The following is a 17,833-nucleotide window of genomic DNA, read 5'->3' as shown; positions in this document are numbered from 1 at the left end:
GTTACCAGATGTCCCTGTTTCCCGGGGACAGTCCCCGGATTTGCGAATAAGTCCCCGGGCAAATTCCATCCCCGGAATGTCCCCAGATTTCATCTAATGTCCCCGGGAAACACAGCAGCGGCAGTTTCAGCAGCCCGGAGCAGTTGGCTCTGGCTGGCTTCAGGAGCTGCTCGGAAGTCCCCATATGATGGTGGTGCAGGGACTCTAAGATGCAGCTTGCGGGCTGCCTCCGCCTTCCCTGACCCCAGCAACTGAGCTGTAAAGGGAGGCTTCATTCTGCCTATTGGAGCAGCCTCCCAACTCCTACTTGCGTGCAAGCAGGAGCAGGGCAGGGATCTCTCAGCTGTGAAGGGAGGCTTCACGCTGCCTATCAGAGCTTGTGTGCAAGCAGGAGGGGGCAGGGATCTCTCAGTTAGGCAATGGGAAGCCTCCCTTCCCAGCTGAGGGATCCCTGCCCCCTCCTGCTTGCACACAAGTAGGCATGGGATTGGGGCTGCTCTGATGGGAAGGGAGGCATCGCAGTGCCCAAGCCTCACCGCCGCTGCCACTCTTAGCCCTCCTTCTCTGCCTTCCGTGCCTGACGCACTGCACACTGCTTCCCTACCACCACCAAAGAACCAACAAACTCAGGGGCTGCGCAGGCTCATGGAGAAAGGAGATAGAAGCCTCAGAGAAAGGGGAAATGTGGTGGTTGAGGTCAAGGTGGCGGCCGCCCCTCTGCCACCGCCATTGCTGCAGCATCAACGTCCTGAACGTGTAGTATTTGATTGATTGATTGATTGATTGATTGAAGTGTCCCTGGATTCACTGAAAAAAATCTGGTAACCTTAGTTTAGACCCCAGAGCAAAGGAAAGGATAAGCAGCAGCCCCACCACAATACAAAACGCCAAAACAAGGAATTATCTCCCTATGCGGTAATGACGCAGGCACTCTTTGCACATGAAGTTGACTGCCGAATACTGAACACTGAGCCATGCAACAAAAATATCAGGAATTAGCAACTCACTTGTCACTAGTATTTAAATAGCACTCATTCCTGGCTTCATGGCATGAATCCCTAGGGTAACAGAACACAACTGGAAGTCAACTAAATTTGAGAAGCAAGTAAAGTAAGGCCAACTGTGGTGAAGGGCTTGTGGAGTCCAGCGATGGATTCCAGGCATTCCAGTGCCTACAGATAATGGAAAACCTTGATAAGGTGATTGTTAGAGACTACTAATGTTTTGGAATTAAAAAAAAAACACAGAGAGAAGGTAGGAGGAGAAAACTGGCAGGTGGCTGAGTGGCAAGTCCTTGACAGAATCAAGAGACGCTCTGGAAACTATCGTGCCTCTTTCAACCTGTCGTTTGGACAAAAAATAAAAATAAATTGAAATATGATCCCACAGTTTAGGCATAAAAGGTTCCTATGTTAGGGTTGCCGTACGTCCAGATTTCCCCAGACGCGTCTGGGAATCGGACAGCATTTTGGCACGCACAAAAAGATGTGGCAAATCACATTCTCCTCTCTTTCTTTCCACCAAAAGTCTTTACACATGTGCCAAGAGATACAGAGGAAAAGAGGTATTGTTACAGCATAGAGCTGTAGTCTGTCATTCTCCTGCTCGGCTTTTGCACATGTTCAAAGATGGTGCAGGAGCAGAGAACTGTACAAGCTTAGAGTGCAAAAGCTGCTCTCAAAATGGAGAGATGGGTTTTTTTTTCTCTAGGAGGGAAGGTGAGTGGAGATATTTGATTAAGTTTGCATTTAAAGGCAAGCCTACCTAATTTGCACTCTGAAACAATACGGAACCTGAAACCCATCCAGCTACCTGTCAAAATATGCACTGCTCCAGATTTCGCAAGGCTGTTCTCCAGCCACGCATTGTGTACAATCAAAGAAGCATATCCTAGAGTAAATTTTAGATTTGAAGAATGAAAAGGCCTTATAGACTAGGCATTCATCTCCATAGTCAAGTACATAGCAAAGCCTGGTGATTGGCGGGGATGGCCAAAACCAATGAATATGCCATTGTTCAGCCCTGGATAACCTAATCAGTTTCCCAACCTTTGGTCTCCAGCTGTTTTAGAACTACAATTCCAATCATCCCTGATCATTGGTCTTGGTAACTAGGGATGATTGGAGTTGTAGTCCAAAAACAGATGGAGACCCAAGGCTGGGAAACACCTAAATCACCTAGAACAGGGATGGGGATGCCTGGAAGTTCAGGCCAAGGAACACACTTAATGGACCATCAACAGCTTGAAAGAACTGCTGCAGTAGCCCCTCTTCTACCTTCACCAGAGCTACATGTGCAGAAACCTCTGGCTTTTGCAAGGCTAGAATATGCCTACCGTACAAAGAGGAGGCTCACATCTGTTGCCCTGCCCACTTTTGCCTCTGCCCCCAGAAGTGGCCTCTGGAAGGTTGCCCATGAGCTCATTTGACCTGTAGACCAACCAAGTTCCTCCACCCTTGACCATTACTAACTTGAAACAATGCACCCTGCTTCTGTGAGTCTATATCAGGTGTAGGGATCCAGCCCTCCAAATATTGCCGAATTGTTGCCCTCTAGGGGTTGCCATTGGCCATGCTTGCTGGGGCTGATGGGAGTTGTAGTTCAGCAACATCTGGAGGACCAAAGGTTCCCTACACCTAGACTATGTAGCCCAGGCATTCCCAAACTCGGCCCTCCAGCTGTTTTGGGACTACAATTCCCATCATCCCTGACCACTGGTCCTGTTAGCTGGGGATGATGGGAGTTGTAGTCCCAAAACAGCTGGAGGGCTGAGTTTGGGGATGCCTGATGTAGCCAATGGCAATAGGCACCATTGCCACGTTTGTTGGGTTTCAATAAAAGTGGTTGCTTGACAATCTGGGCCATTCTTTCCCTTTTAATTAATGCCTCCATCCCCTTAACATATATGTGAATAAGAATCCTCTGTATGTTCAGGTGAAAGTAGGAATGGACCGTTCAGTCTATTTTCTGTCCATGCCACGGACTTAAAGGGGTTTTCTTCCTCAAGAACATATTCCAGCCAAACAAACACGCCTGAGGAGGACAAAGGGCAGGGCTAGAGAGGGGCATGATTTGGAAGAGGTATTATGGCCTTGAGTTGCGAAAGGCTGGGCTGGATGAATCCCAAGCCGGAATTAAGATTGCCGGAAGAAATATCAACAACCTCAGATATGCAGATGACACAACCTTGATGGCAGAAAGTGAGGAGGAATTAAAGAACCTTTTAATAAGGGTGAAAGAGGAGAGGGCAAAATATGGTCTGAAGCTCAACATAAAAAAAACGAAGATCATGGCCACTGGGCCCATCACCTCCTGGCAAATAGAAGGGGAAGAAATGGAGGAAGTGAGAGATTTTACTTTCTTGGGCTCCATGATCACTGCAGATGGTGACAGCAGTCACAAAATCAAAAGACGCCTGCTTCTTGGGAGAAAAGCAATGACAAACCTAGACAGCATCTTAAAAAGCAGAGACATCACCTTGCCAACAAAGGTCCGTATAGTTAAAGCTCTGGTTTTTCCAGTAGTAGGAGTAGGAGACTCTTGAGAGTCCCATGGACTGCAAGAAGATCAAACCTCTCCATTTGGAAGGAAATCAGCCCTGAGTGATCACTGGAAGGACAGATTGTGAAGCTGAGGCTCCAATACTTTGGCCACCTCATGAGAAGAGAACACTCCTTAGGAAAGACCATGATGTTGGGAAAGATGGAGGGCACAAGGAGAAGGGGACGACAGAGGACGAGATGGTTGGACAGTGTTCTCGAAGCTACCAGCATAAGTTTGACCAAACTGCGGGAGGCAGTGGAAGACAGGAGTGCCTGGCGTGCTCTGGTCCATGGGGTCATGAAGAGTCGGATGTGACTAAATGACTAAACAACAACAACAAATTATGGCCGGGGGAGAGTGCTGGGGGCCAGATAAAGGCCAGAGGAGGGGGGCACATTCAGCCCTTGTTTGAAATAGAATGATGCGCCATCCCATTCACTCGGTCCAAGCACACTGTAAGTCCAACCAGCCAAAGAGGCACCATCCAGATCCCTCAAGAACAAGCTGAAACTTGAAGCACTCGATTGCAGCTGGCCCAGGCAAGTAATGTGCAGGAAATGGTGACGTTGGTCACAGATGAGCTTCAAATCAAAGACTCATGCTTGGTCTTCACTCCGCAAGGCTCTTCAGAAACCCCAAACCAATATGAAGGGGAGGAACCGAGAATCAACCCAATGGACGAAAGAAGGATCTAGAATATGAAGTCTGTTATCATCCAGCAGTCTATGCTGGTACAGTGACATCTAGTGTAGGAATATAGAACTATTAAGTTTTATGTGATACATGCTAGAAAACCCGCCCTTTTTAATGTAAAAAGAAAATAGTTCAGAAGCAGAGATCAAGGCAAGTACTTCTGCTTTATATTATCAGGGGCTGCTTCAAGCTCCTAGCATTTTCTATCCTATGTTTACTTATAGCATTTAACCTTCCCTTTTCCTCTCCTGGGAGAGAAAGGATCCAAGCTGGCTACGACGTGAAAAAGAATGAGTCTTCATGCAGTGGCAGAGCAGGGGGAATGGGGGAAATGATGTGATCCCTCTCCGCTGTCTCCATACCTCAGAGCCTGGGAGAAACAGCTTGGATCCACCCCACTGGTACAGCCATTCAGCGGCTGACTGAATATCCAACAGGCTCTTTGGCACATTAAAAGCAGCTGCTTCTTGCTGAAGCTTTCTTGTGTAGTGGGGCGGGTGGGGAGGTTTTTTTGGTAGCAGCCGAGGTCAATGAACTGATTGTAGCCTACCTGCTAACCTCAGGTGCAATGGAGAACCTGAACTGCCTGTTGGATCAGGTCAAAGGCCCTTCTGGTCCAGCATCCTGAGGCCAACCAGATGTCCATGGGAAACCAGCAAAGCAGGATTCAGGCACAAGAACACTCTTGCCTCCTGGGGTTTCCAGCAGCTGCTATGTGGAAGCAATGCTGTTGACCCCCAGTCAGCACTCATTCCCAGCCTCTCTCCTTACTTACAACCAGCCTAGAGGTAGAGCACTGCCTGTTAGCCTCCTCCATGTTGACTTTGTAGAACTCACCAGGGAGGTGTTGGCAAACGCTCCTGGGGGGGGGGGACGGCAGACCCCCAGTACCTCCGAGCGTCTCCCAGTAGGCTCGTCTCTGGAATGGCAATGTCCCTTCACTCCAGAGTGCCCCTCTGAGACACTTCTCATATGAAAAGCGCACACAAGTCTTCTGGCATCACACAGCAAGAAGATAGAGACATCCATAGATCTAAACTACGTTTTACAGTGGTACCTCTGGTTACGAACTTAATTCGTTCTGGAGGTCCATTCTTAACCTGAAACTGTTCTTAACCTGAAGCAACACTTCAGCTAATGGGGCCTCCTGCTGCTGCCATGCCGCCGGGGCACGATTTCTGTTCTCATCCTGAAGCAAAGTTCTTAACCCGAGGTACTATTTCTGGGTTAGCGGAGTTTGTAACCTGAAGCGTCCGTAACCTGAAGCATATGTAACCTGAGGTACCACTGTATTCACAATATATACAGAGAGTCCATAATCACGTCTGTGTTCTCCAAACTCTGGCAGAAACAGAAAGCATACAGCAAAAGCGAAAGTACAGTCCTATAACACTCTCAGACAGAAGAGATAAGACAGTCCCACGCTCTTCTCAGACATCTCATGTGATTTATACTAATCACACTAACCAGCATCGGTTACCGTATTTTTCGCTCCATAAGACGCACTTTTTTCCTCCTAAAAAGTAAGGGGAAGTGTGTGTGCGTCTTATGGAGCGAATGGCGCTGCACAGAGAGGGAGAGATTTTTTTTCTTGTTTTCCTCCTCTAAAAACTAGGTGCGTCTTATGGTCGGGTGTGTCTTATAGAGCAAAAATACGGTACGTAAAATCCTAACAGGAGGATGGGGACAAAACCAGAAATAGTTGGCTCCACCTGCAATTGACCTCTTTGACTTCTGCTCTACCAGTGCCAATGAGCACCAGCCTCCACTGAGCCACCTGTAAGTTTAGTTAACCTTTGAACATGGACTTTAGGGGAGCATCACCTTCTCCTTTGTCCCAGGCGGCCAAATGTCTTGGACTGACCCTGCTCAATGGAAGATTACTCAAAGCAGGGATTTGATTCCGGGCTTGCTACATGCAAGCAAAGAACATGTTCCCTACAACGCACTGGCTTTTATGGCCAGGGACAACTATAAGAGACCTTGAACTTTCCTCAGTTATGACCTGCTGAGATAGCATTGGGTGTCGTAGCCCCGCCACATGCATTTGAAATGTATATCGGGTGCTTTATTTACATCTGATTCCATCAGTGGATCAAATCCTGGGGATGTGGAAATCTCCAAGATTACTTCTACTCCGGTGACAGTGACGCAACACAACAAGAGCCGTTTCAAAATATAAGTTTGCTCCTGTGGATTCACATGAAGTCAGGCTGCTGCTTGATAAAATTAGCTGCACCTTCACCATCATAATTTGTGCTTCCATACTGAAGAATCTGAACCCTGATTAACAGCAACCGATATCTGAATTGGTGGTTCTTTGGGGGGGGTTTGGATAACTTATATAGGCAGACTTCCTATGCATTTTTATGGCCCTTACCAACATTGGCATAAATAACTGTTTATGATTCATGTTGCTGCCTTAAAAAACAAACAGGGGGAGAAATCTACTCATAGACCTGTCAGCTCTGACTCTCTTTATGCTGCCTGTTATTGTGTGTAGGGCTGTTGGAGAATTCTGATGAGAATGGAAATAGGAGCAGAGATTGCCACTGTTTGTTTATTTGGCCCATGTCTGGAATGGAACTCAATCCAGTGAGTAGATTATGGCCCCTTCCAATTCTACAATTCTGTGATCCTTCTGCAACAAATGCATTCACTGGTACAGTGGAACCTCGGCTGTCGAACGCTTTGGAAGCTGAACAATTCGGAACCCGAATGCCAACAACCCAGAAGTGAATGCTTCCATTTTCGTACAATCTTCAGAAATCGAATGGCTTTTGCCAACCAGCAACTGCACCTCGGTTGCCTAATGTTTTGGAAGTCAAACAGTCTTCTGGAATGGATTACATTCGACAACTGGGGTTCCACTGTAGTCTAAATGTGCAAAGAGAGGGGATTTGAAGGATTAATCCGGGTGGAGAATTCCACAACTGTGGTGCCACCAACAAAATAAATCCTGGGCCTAGTACCCTTGCTAGTGATGGGCCATGAAACAGGAAGCTCTGGAGCTGATCTCAGAGTTTGGGTAGGTTTGGATGTGTGCAGATGTCTAATTGCATGTCTTTTGTGCCTGGCTGTTTGGCGGCTCTTGTGGCTTGAGAAAACAACGACAACAAAGTAGACCTCACAAGGCTGAAGTCTTTCTGGCCTAGGTGGGGTGGGTGAAGCAATGCTTCACATCCACTGGCCCCACCCTGGCTACAAGCCTTGTAGAGCCTGTTGATGCCTGGCTGCATGCTGCTAATTACCACACACTCCTCCCTCTGCCCACCGTTGCAATGGCCAGATAACATCTATTTGTTAAATAGCCCGTGCTCTCTTTGTCTCTTGAATCACGCGCCAAGCTGCCACTTAACGCCTGATCAATAACGATTAATAATTTGGCGCCTTCCATTTGTTGTGTGTGTGTTCCTTTCTTCTTTCACACCATTACTCCAGAGCCCTCCCCAAGAATCTTCCCTCCGAACACACTGTCCCTTTTCTTTGCAATGAAGCTACAAGCCATTTATTATCTAAATAACTCCCATGCACTCTTGAGTGCCTTTGTGTCGGAGGGGCAGCAGAAGGGGGGAGTGAGCGGGGCGGGTAGAGGCTCCGGCAGCTTTAAGTGAGCCTCTTTGTTAGCGATTCCCCAGCAGACATTTAAGCTGGTAGGACTGGAGTGTCCTAAGGGGAACTGAGTGAGAGCACTGTCTCGAGCCCATAAATCTGCATTAGCTATGGTAGTTCTGGCAGTGACTTGTGTCACTGCATCCAAAGTGGCGTTGTAAAGGCTATATCCATCACCAAAGGAAGCCTAACAGAAAACGTAAGAGGAGGTCTGCTTTATCATGCCAAAATGCCCATTTAGTTTGCAGTGGCCAACTAGATGCCAATGGTAAGCCTGCAAAGCAGAACCTAACTGAGACAACATATGACATTTCCAACATCTGATATTCAGAGGTGCCTACAGCACTGGAGGTAGAACAGAGCCCTTAAGGCTGCAGTCCATGGACAGCCTTATCTTCTATTAATTTGTCCAATCCTCATTTAAAGCCATCTGAGTTGACAGCTGTCGCAGCTTCCTCTGGCAGCGAAGTCTGTAATTTACCGTATTTTTTGCTCTATAAGACTCACTTTTTCCCTCCTAAAAAGTAAGGGGAAATGTGTGTGCGTCTTGCGTATTGCAGAGGGTTCTACTAGATGACCCATGATATCCTTTCCAACTCTAAAATTCTATTATTTGTATGGCAGGAGTTATTATACTAATCAGGAGTTACAGATCTGCAGGGGTTGACTTTTCGTTTCTCGGGACCACGTTGTATGTTACATCGTGTTCTGTAGATGTCCATCCCATATAATGAAGTCCCCCAAATGTGACAACATCTAAATACATTAACTGGCTCACATTCATCCTTCGTTATCATTGCCCTTCCTATTCCCAGGCCAGAAAGGAAGGCTGGAGCTTGGAGTCAGGAAGAGAACTATTGTTTCAGCAATGGTAGAAGTTCAGGCAGGGAACCAATATAGGACCAGGAGCCCCCAACGCTTCCAGGCTCTCAGTCAGGTCAGGGCCCATGCAGCTTTTTCCATGTGCTTTGTTCCATGTAACTATTGGGGTTAATAACTATTAGCGATGGGGAAGAATTTGATTCAGTTGACAATTAAGGCAAATCTACCTAATTCACACTTTCTGGAGCAGCAGAAGAACAAAAACACAGCCATGCTTTGAAATTCACAGTTCTCTGAATTTTGTAATGCAGTTCTTCGGCCAAGTTATGTGTACCAAATTGCATATGCTACAATAAAGCATGCACAAAAAGGCATATATTAGAGAAAACATACAAAAAACTCATTATATTAGGGGGGTTTAAGGGAAGTGACATACGAATGTGCACAGTAGGATAAATTAGTACTAAAATGTTTTTGAATTTTCATAAGGACTTGGGGGAGGGGAGTCACGCCCTGATGTAAAAATCTGGATTTTAGATTGGAAAAATGAGGGACTGCCTGAAACCAAAATCGGCAGATTTGCCTGTTCCTAATACCTTTTTGAATCATCCATAAATCTGTCTCACCCTTAAATAGAGAGAGAAACTATCTATATAAGAATGATCCTCAGCCTTAAGAGCCATGAAATTACAGGAACTGGCTGTGTGATTTTAAAAGGATGTTTACTACGGCGTGTGGCTTTCATTCCCACAGCTAAATGTGAAATTGACAATAGTAATGGGAAACAGGAGGCCTGTGGGTGGACTAAGATGGAGACCGAGGCCTGTGAGAAAAAAATATTTCAGTGTTCTGAGGACAAGCAATTAATTTTACTGCTGTTTCCAAGCTATGTTTGCCTAGCTCCAGCTATGAGCATCAGATTGCACACCATGTTTTTCCTCTCATAAGCATAAGAATGCATGAAGAACCCAGCTGAATTAGGTTGAAGATTCACCTCATCCAGTACTCTGCTCTCACAGTGACCAACCAGCTTGAAAGCTTATATCTGAGCATGAGATCACTCTCTCAACTTGTGATCCCCAACAACTTGCATACATAGACATACTGTCTCTGATAGAGGAGGTAACACACAGCTTTTGAGGTGAGTACCTTTCCACTTATTGCATCTCCCATCAAGCTACCTATCAGTTCTGACTTTTAAGAACAGCAATTATGACACTTGGTTTGATGCTGACTTTGTGTAACGTCAACCGTCCTTGCACGAACTTCTCTCTGCCGCTGGGATTATGCATGCTTTCATAGCAAAAGCTGAACGATATAATATTTGCATTATCAGCAGGCTAAGACAGCATCTTAAAAAGCAGAGACGTCACCTTGCCAACAAAGGTCCGTATAGTTACAAGCTATGGTTTTCCCAGTAGTGATGTAGGGAAGTGAGAGCTGGACCATAAAGAAGGCTGGTCGCCGAAGAATTGATGCTTTTGAATTATGGTGCTGGAGGAGACTCTTGAGGGTCCCATGGACTGCAAGAAGATCAAACCTCTCCATTCTTAAGAAAATCAGCCCTGAGTGCTCACTGGAAGGACAGATCGTGAAACTGAGGCTCCAAGACTTTGGCCACCTCATGAGAAGAGAAGACACCCTGGAAAAGACCCTGATGTTCAGAAAGATTGAGGGCACAAGGAGAAGGGGACGACAGAGGACGAGATGTTTGGACAGTGTTCTTGAAGCTGCTAACATGAGTTTGACCAAACTGCGGGAGGCAGTGGAAGACAGAAGTGCCTGGCATGCTCTGGTCCATGGGGTCACGAAGAGTCGGACATGACTAAACAACAACAAGAAGAAGACTTGTGATCCAACAGAATGAGGAACCAGTGAAAAACCAGGAATCCCCCAAGATTATGTGTTGCAAGCATGCAAAAAAGAGAAATGCATTCTCCTAGGGAGGGCAGATGACAAACACTTCTTCAAGTGCTAGAGGAAAGAATAAGGATAATCTGAGAAAGGAAGCTGCTTGCAGCTGACGCTTTCACGGATGGGTTTGGGAGTTCCCTGGTACGGATGAGTAACATGCCCACCCACCCACTGAAGACCGAGCTGCTATTTACAGCCGTGCCCTTTAAATGCTAACTTCCGAGAGAAGTTGTTAACTCAGAATGTCAGAGATAACACATTGGAAGCGGAAGGATAAATGTCCTAGCCACAATGCTACACCGTCTCCCTCTCGCCAGCAAAGTCAGGTCAACAGCCCATCTGCTTCGCCATACTTTTCACACAGTGGCCAATCAGGTGTCCGTGGGAAGCCCACAAGGCCATAGTACCCTACCCAGATACACCCCAGCAACTGGTTTTCAGAACCACATTGACTCCAACAGAAGAGGGAGAACACAGCCGTGGTGGCTGGTAGCCCTATCCACCATAAAATTATCTAATCCTTTTTGAAAGCTATCCCAAGATGGTGGCCATCACTACTTCTGGAGCGATAATATATATCCAAACTTTGCCAACCTAGCGCCCTCCGGATGTTTTGAATGACAGCCCCAGCCAAGGTAGATGTTTATCTAATGGTGGAGGATTACAAATACCTAGCAATGGTATTCCTCTCCCTTTATATCTGGGGACATGGTTGCTGTTCACTGACCATCTTTAAACAGTGTGAACCTGGAAGATCTGCTAGCAAACAGTAAAAAGGTAAAGGTAAAGGACCCCAGACAGTTAAGTCCAGTCGCGAACTACTTTGGGGTTGCGGCACTTATCTCGCTTTACTGGCCGAGGGAGCCGACGTTTGTCCGCAAACAGTTTTTCCGGGTCATGTGGCCAGCATGACTAAGCCACTTCTGGTGAAACCAGAGCAGCACACAGAAATGCCGTTTACCTTCCCGCTGGAGTGGTATCTATTTATCTACTTGCACTTTGACGTGCTTTCGAACTGCTAGGTTGGCAGGAGCAGGGACCGAGCAACGGGAGCTCACCCTGTCACAGGGATTCGAACCGCCAACCTTCTGATCGGCGAGCCCTAGGCTCAGTGGTTTAGACCACAGTGCCACCCACCACAAACAGTAGTGGCTAATAAATAGAGCTGTGCACCAGAAATTCCAGATTCAAATCACATCTTCTCCAAGATCTCACTTTGGCAAGCCTGTCACAGTCCAAGCCTCCTCTTTAGCTACTGTATTAATTTTATGGTTGCCCAGCTTCCTTCCTTCCTTCCTTCCTTCCTTCCTTCCTTCCTTCCTTCCTTCCTTCCTTCCTTGAAATTCATCTCCCTCCCTCAAAGGCAGATGTGAACAGAGAGCTGATGTCATTACACTTTAAATTTCATTTTGTTTTATGTTAGGTTCTGTGTTGTTATTACTATTACTATTATTTGTTGCACTAATAAGGTTTTAATGATTGGATTGGATTGGATTTGCCTGTTTAATTGATTGTTGCAGACCATTCAGGGAACTTGGTTGATGGGCATCTAGAAACATAGCAAATGCAATATGGAGATCAATAACACCTGCTGATCTAGCACAGAAGAAATGCTAAATTTTATTACTGTGGTGCAGCAGTTGGGGTGATGGGCTAGGATGTGGAAGACCTGGAGAGGCAAGCGTTCAAATCCCCACTCAGCCTACTGAGTGACCATGAGCCATTTGGTATCTCTCCGCCTAACCTACCTCACAGGGTTGGCGTGAGGATAAAATGGAGAAAGCAAAGCACAATGGATCCTTATGCTATTCTTTTATTATTTGGCAGAAGCCACAAATAGCACTGTTAACAGTGCTACATATTTATTATGAAAGATTAGGCCTTGGCTGCCATCTTTATCTGTAACACCACACATGCAAACTTTCATATACAAGTTGGGCAGGAATACAAAGGATTTCATCCTGCTCCTACCTGCATCCCCAGAAGGAACCTAACATAAAAGAATCCGTATCTTTTTAGATAGTGTGACATGTTTTATGGTGCCCTAGAGGCCAGTGTTATTCACACTGACAGTGGCTTTTATTGGAAAGGTTGATTTATAGGGCATGTGAGCAGTTGCAGTCTGAGGTGAAAAGAACTGGATCCCCTTCAGTCAAAGCAATTAGCGTGTGCAAATCATGTAAGTAATCCTCTGATGAATGATTCTACAATTCTATTTATGGGGCCGGCCCTAGCACCAGGCAAAGTGAGGCAACTGCCTCAGGCGGCAAATGCTGGGAGGCAGCAGGGAGAGTCTCCCAGGTGTTCCTACTTAACAACAACAATAGTAATAATAATAATAGTAATAATTTTCTTATTTATACCCCAGCCATCTGGCTGGGTTTCCCCAGCCACTCTGGGCGGCTCCCCGCAGAATAGTAAAAACATGATCAAACATTAAAAACTTCCCTAAACAGGGCTGCTTTCAGATATCTTAACCACTTAAGTCATACCCTGTTGTTCGACAGAGATGTGTTTATGCTACATGGTCTGTCCTGCACCCCTCATTCATTCATTCATTTAATATACCACCTTTCATCTGAAGATCACCAGACAGTTTAAAACATAAAAATGCAGAATAAAAGAAAAATACATAACATATTAGCAAAAAAACAATACTTCCCATAACCCACCCATCCAAAGCTGTTGCCCTCAGGTTTGGGTATCTTATTGCCATTACTGAAGTAAGATTTTTCTGGATTGGAGGGTGGCACCAACTTGCCATTTCCCCCAAGCGGAAATGTATCTTGTGCTGATCCTAGCTTCTTTTGAAGAGCTGGGGACTGAACTGCAATCTTTAAATCAATGAGCTGTACTAAAAATAAATAAAATATGGATATATAGTAGGGATTCTGTCGATTTTGGTTCCTTCCCATATCTCCTTTCCCACACTTTCTCCACATCAATTTGCTTTTTCTTAATTACTAGTGGAAATTCATCGGTTGACGGCAATTTTTTTCCTTACATACACATTTTTGTATGCAATTTTGCCTAATGTGCTTATTTTTTTTGCAAAACAGTTCTCCCCAGGGCTTTTTTTATTCAGCTGGAACTCATCGAAACTCAGTTCCGGTACCTGTCAGGTGGGTGCTACTATAGCACTGGTTCTACTTAATATATAATGGACTTTTCTACATTATTTTCACTAAGGTGTGCTTTTTTTCTGGATGCTTTACCCCGGTATGCATTGTTGTTGTACTGTACCTATGACTTATTGAATAATACAAAAAAACCCATTTTAAAGCTGTTTTTAAAATAATATTATATTTCCATGTATAATAGTGTTACTTCTAAGCACATACAGTGGTGCCTCGGTTTACGAACAGCCCTGTTTATGAACTACAGTGGTATCTCAGGTTACAGATGCTTCGGGTTACAGATGCTTCAGGTTACAGACTCCGCTAACCGAGAAATAGTACCTCGGGTTAAGAACTTTGCTTCAGGACGAGAACAGAAATCATGCGGCGGCGGTGGGGTGGCAGCGGGAGGCCCCATTAGCTAAAGTGGTACCTCAGGTTAAGAACAGTTTCAGGTTAAGAACGGACCTCCAGAACGAATTAAGTTCTTAAACCAAGGTACCACTGTATAGTGCAAAGTAAGCTTCCCATCAGTGGAAGGATTTATGCTACCACAATGGGTCTTTCTTCCCTCTTTTCCTACTGCATAACCCTTGTTATGTACTGAGTTGAATAGGATCCAAAATGCAGCAGTCTGGTTGGTCCTAGAACAATAGGATTCAGAATGCAGCAGTCTGATTGGTCCTAGAACAATGCAGCAGTATGATTGGTCCGCAGGAGCCACCCAATCCAGCTCCAGGTGGAAGTGAATCCGCAACCTGATTGGCCTACAGGAGAATCCCGGAATTAGCCAATCACGTGCAGCCCATTGTGTTAATAATGAATATAAAGCAGATATTTTGGGGAAACTTTCATTCCTTGCTACTATGAGCTGAATAAAGAGCATAAAATCCACACTCGACTCTTGAGTATATTTCACCCCTTAAATCTGTTTGGGAGATTACTCCGACCCCCCGGAGCAGATTTGGAAAAGGCGCAGTGCATGAACACAAGGAGGAGAAGGGAGGAAGTCTTATTGCACAGGCAAAATTCCTTGCACTGACAGTAGGGGGGAGTTGGACGCCATCTTTTATTTTCTGCAAGCCACTCTGAGTACAAATATTATTTGTGGAAGATTTGGTATATACATAAGCCTGACTTTGACTCTAAGAGGAAGAATGAACAATGAAGCAATAATACGAAGGGCTTCATTGTAGAGAGTGAATTGTTTCAGGATTTCTTCCAGAAATTCTAAGTCCAAAAACTCTCTCATTGTTTCTTTCTTCCTTTTTTTTAGGGTAGAGCAGACAGCTAAAGGCCCACCCTGTTCAAGGAGTGGACCCTTACTGGTAGGAACTCCACCTCACGCTGTAAATCATCCAGACAATTAATCCCAGTTGGCACAACTTGAAGTCCCTAAGAGTTTCGCTTTCTTAGAAGAGCACATTTGAAAAGAATTTGTTCCACCCTCCATCGCTTGCCAATCCAAGGAAGGATCTGTTTCGTTTCCCAGAGGTAACGATTCTAGGAAAATGGTCCTGGTGGCTCGGAAAGCAGAGAGCACAGGAAGTGAGGACTTTGAGACCTGCCTGAGAACTGAAGCCAACTCACTGGAAAGAAGCCATTGGACACATGTAAGATAAAACATTCGCTTCCTCTTCACCAAGGATGACTGCTTAGGGAACAAAAGAAATTAACGAGTGAACATTCCCCACATATGAAATCAAGGGTTTAGCATGGTTTGTCCTTTTCAGTACGAATTGTGAACCTGGGAGTGGGAGACCTTTCTGTTTCACTCGTCCAGGGCAGCCTTCCCTCGGGGGGATAATTTGCTGAGCGCTCCATGCTGGATGTGGGTGAGCTGGATTTCCCCACTCTTTTCAAACATTGAAAAATGGTACACCCTTTGTTCATGGAAGAACTTGGACTTCAGTTTTTGGAAGAAGCAGCTTTCCTCACAGACCACTGTTGGGAAGTTGCGGTTAAGGAGATGTTGGTAATGTTCTTTCCAGCCCAGTATGATAGCTTCCACATCTGAAATCCAGCATCACCTGAGCTCTGCGAGTGCAGGTTTCTCCCAATTGAAGTGCAGAGTGTTTGAGGACTGGGACATTCGCTGGGAAACCAAAATGCTTGTTTACAAAGCTATTGTACTACCAACCTTACTGTATGCTTGTGAAATGTGGACCACTTATAAACGCCATCTCCAACTCCTCGAAAGATTCCATCAATGGTGTCCCCGAAAAGTTTTACACAACACTTGGGAAGACAGGTGAACTAATGCCAGTGTACTGGAAGAAGCAAAGATCACCAGTGTTGAAGCAATGATTCTTTAACATCAACTTCATTGGACAGGTCATGTTGTGAGGATGCCTGATTATCGTCTTCCAAAGCAACTACTCTATTCCAAACTTAAAAATGGAAAGCATAATGCTGGTGGTCAACAAGAGGTTTAAGGACTGTCTCAAGGCAAATCTAAAAAAATAATAATAGTAGTATAAACACCAACAATTGGGAAACACTTGCCTGCAAGCACTCCAATTGGAGAACAGCCTTTACCAAAGGTGTCATGGGCTTTGAAGACACTCGAACTCAGGACACAAGGGAGAAACATGCTACGAGGAAGGCACACTTGGCAAATCCACACCGTGATGAACTCCCACCCAGAAACCAATGGGAAGGATGTGTGGATCCAGAATTGGCCTCCATAGTCACTTACAGACTCACTGTTAAAACTGTGTTTATGGAAGACAATCTTACTCGGCTACAAGTGATTGCCAAAGAAGAATAAGAAGATTGTTGGGGAAATTTGAAAAGCATATTTAGATATGATGTTGTAGTCTTTTCCAATCAAAATTTTAAAAAATCACACTCAGTAAACCTAAGTCCATAAATTTGTCTAATGTAGATCTTTGGATCTTGGTAACTGCAGAAACAGAGTATAGTCTGAAGACACACGAGGCCATCACTTTCCTGGAGCTAAGCAGGTCAGGATCTGGTCAGTGCCTAGATAGGAGACTACCTGGCAAGCACATGCATACTGACTTGGGTTCCATGCCACGTGAGATATAAATGTTAGAAAATAATTAAATTCACAGTCTTGTGAATCGGTTTCCTAATTAGTTTCCCACTCATCTGATCATTCATTCATTCTTTTTTCAGTAAATGTATTGTTAATGATTTGTTGTGCAGCTTCTGAGTGTCTACTCTACCGGAAGTGCCCATGGTGCAAGGGGAACAGCATTTCCGCTGGATGCAATGACTTTGCTGCTGGGGAAATGCAATTCTTCCTCTAAGTAGTATGTCCATTTCTGTTGAGAGAGCTGCATCAGCTTAAGATCAGACATAGATAGTCAACTTACGTGGGAGGGAAGGAGTAAAGGGGAGGGAGCGAGGGAATGTTGCAAACTGAATTTAAGGCTGGAATAATGAGACACTTAGGCGAAACGAAAATTGATAGGATTCGTCCATCCCCTAAACAAGACCACGGGTCCAAATGGCTTCAGTTCTCGTTGCAACTGCACAGACAGCATTTGAAGGCGGTGAAGGTCCTGTGTGAGTGCCTGGAGGCAGTTGGAGGATGGATGGCAGCTAACAGATTGAGGTTGAAGTACTGTTTTGGGGGGACAGGGGGTGGGTGGGTGTGGGGGATTCCCTGGTCCTGAATGGGGTTACTGTGCCCCTGAAGGACCAGGTGCGCAGCCTGGGAGTCATTCTGGACTCACAGCTGTCCATGGAGGCGCAGGTCAATTCTGTGTCCAGGGCAGCTGTCTACCAGCTCCATCTGGTACGCAGGCTGAGACCCTACCTGCCTGCAGACTGTCTTGCCAGAGTGGTGCATGCTCTAGTTATCTCCCGCTTGGACTACTGCAACGCGCTCTTGGTGGGGCTACCTTTGAAGGTGACCTGGAAACTGCAATTAATCCAGAATGCGGCAGCTAGACTGGTGACTGGGAGTGGCCGCCGGGACCACATAACACCGGTTCTGAGAGATCTGCATTGGCTCCCAGTACGTTTCCGAGCACAATTCAAAGTGTTGGTGCTGATCTTTAATAGCACTAAACGGCCTCGGTCCGCTATACCTGAAGGAACGTCTCCACCCCCATCATCCATCCACTGAGGTCCAGCACTGAGGGCATTCTGGCAGTTCCCTT

At 45.6% G+C, this 17,833-nt stretch overlaps 1 protein-coding gene across 2 annotated transcripts in view; it reads right to left on the bottom strand.

Annotated features, from left to right (window-relative positions):
- Positions 1 to 17,833, bottom strand: part of ACYP2 (acylphosphatase 2) — a 65,033-nt gene that overhangs the window by 27,236 nt on the left and 19,964 nt on the right. Inside the window, exon 4 of one of the 2 annotated variants that reach the window (XR_014545875.1) lies at positions 1,008 to 1,058. The exons of the other annotated variant lie outside the window; for it this stretch is intronic. The gene's annotated coding sequence lies outside the window, so the exon portion shown is untranslated. The remainder of the gene's footprint in view (positions 1 to 1,007; positions 1,059 to 17,833) is intronic. 2 annotated transcript variants of the gene reach the window in all.

Source organism: Podarcis filfolensis, assembly GCF_964270895.1.
Source record: "Podarcis filfolensis genome assembly, chromosome: 3".
NCBI classification, from domain to species: Eukaryota; Metazoa; Chordata; class Lepidosauria; order Squamata; family Lacertidae; genus Podarcis; species Podarcis filfolensis.
This window is presented reverse-complemented; position numbering and strand designations above follow the sequence as displayed.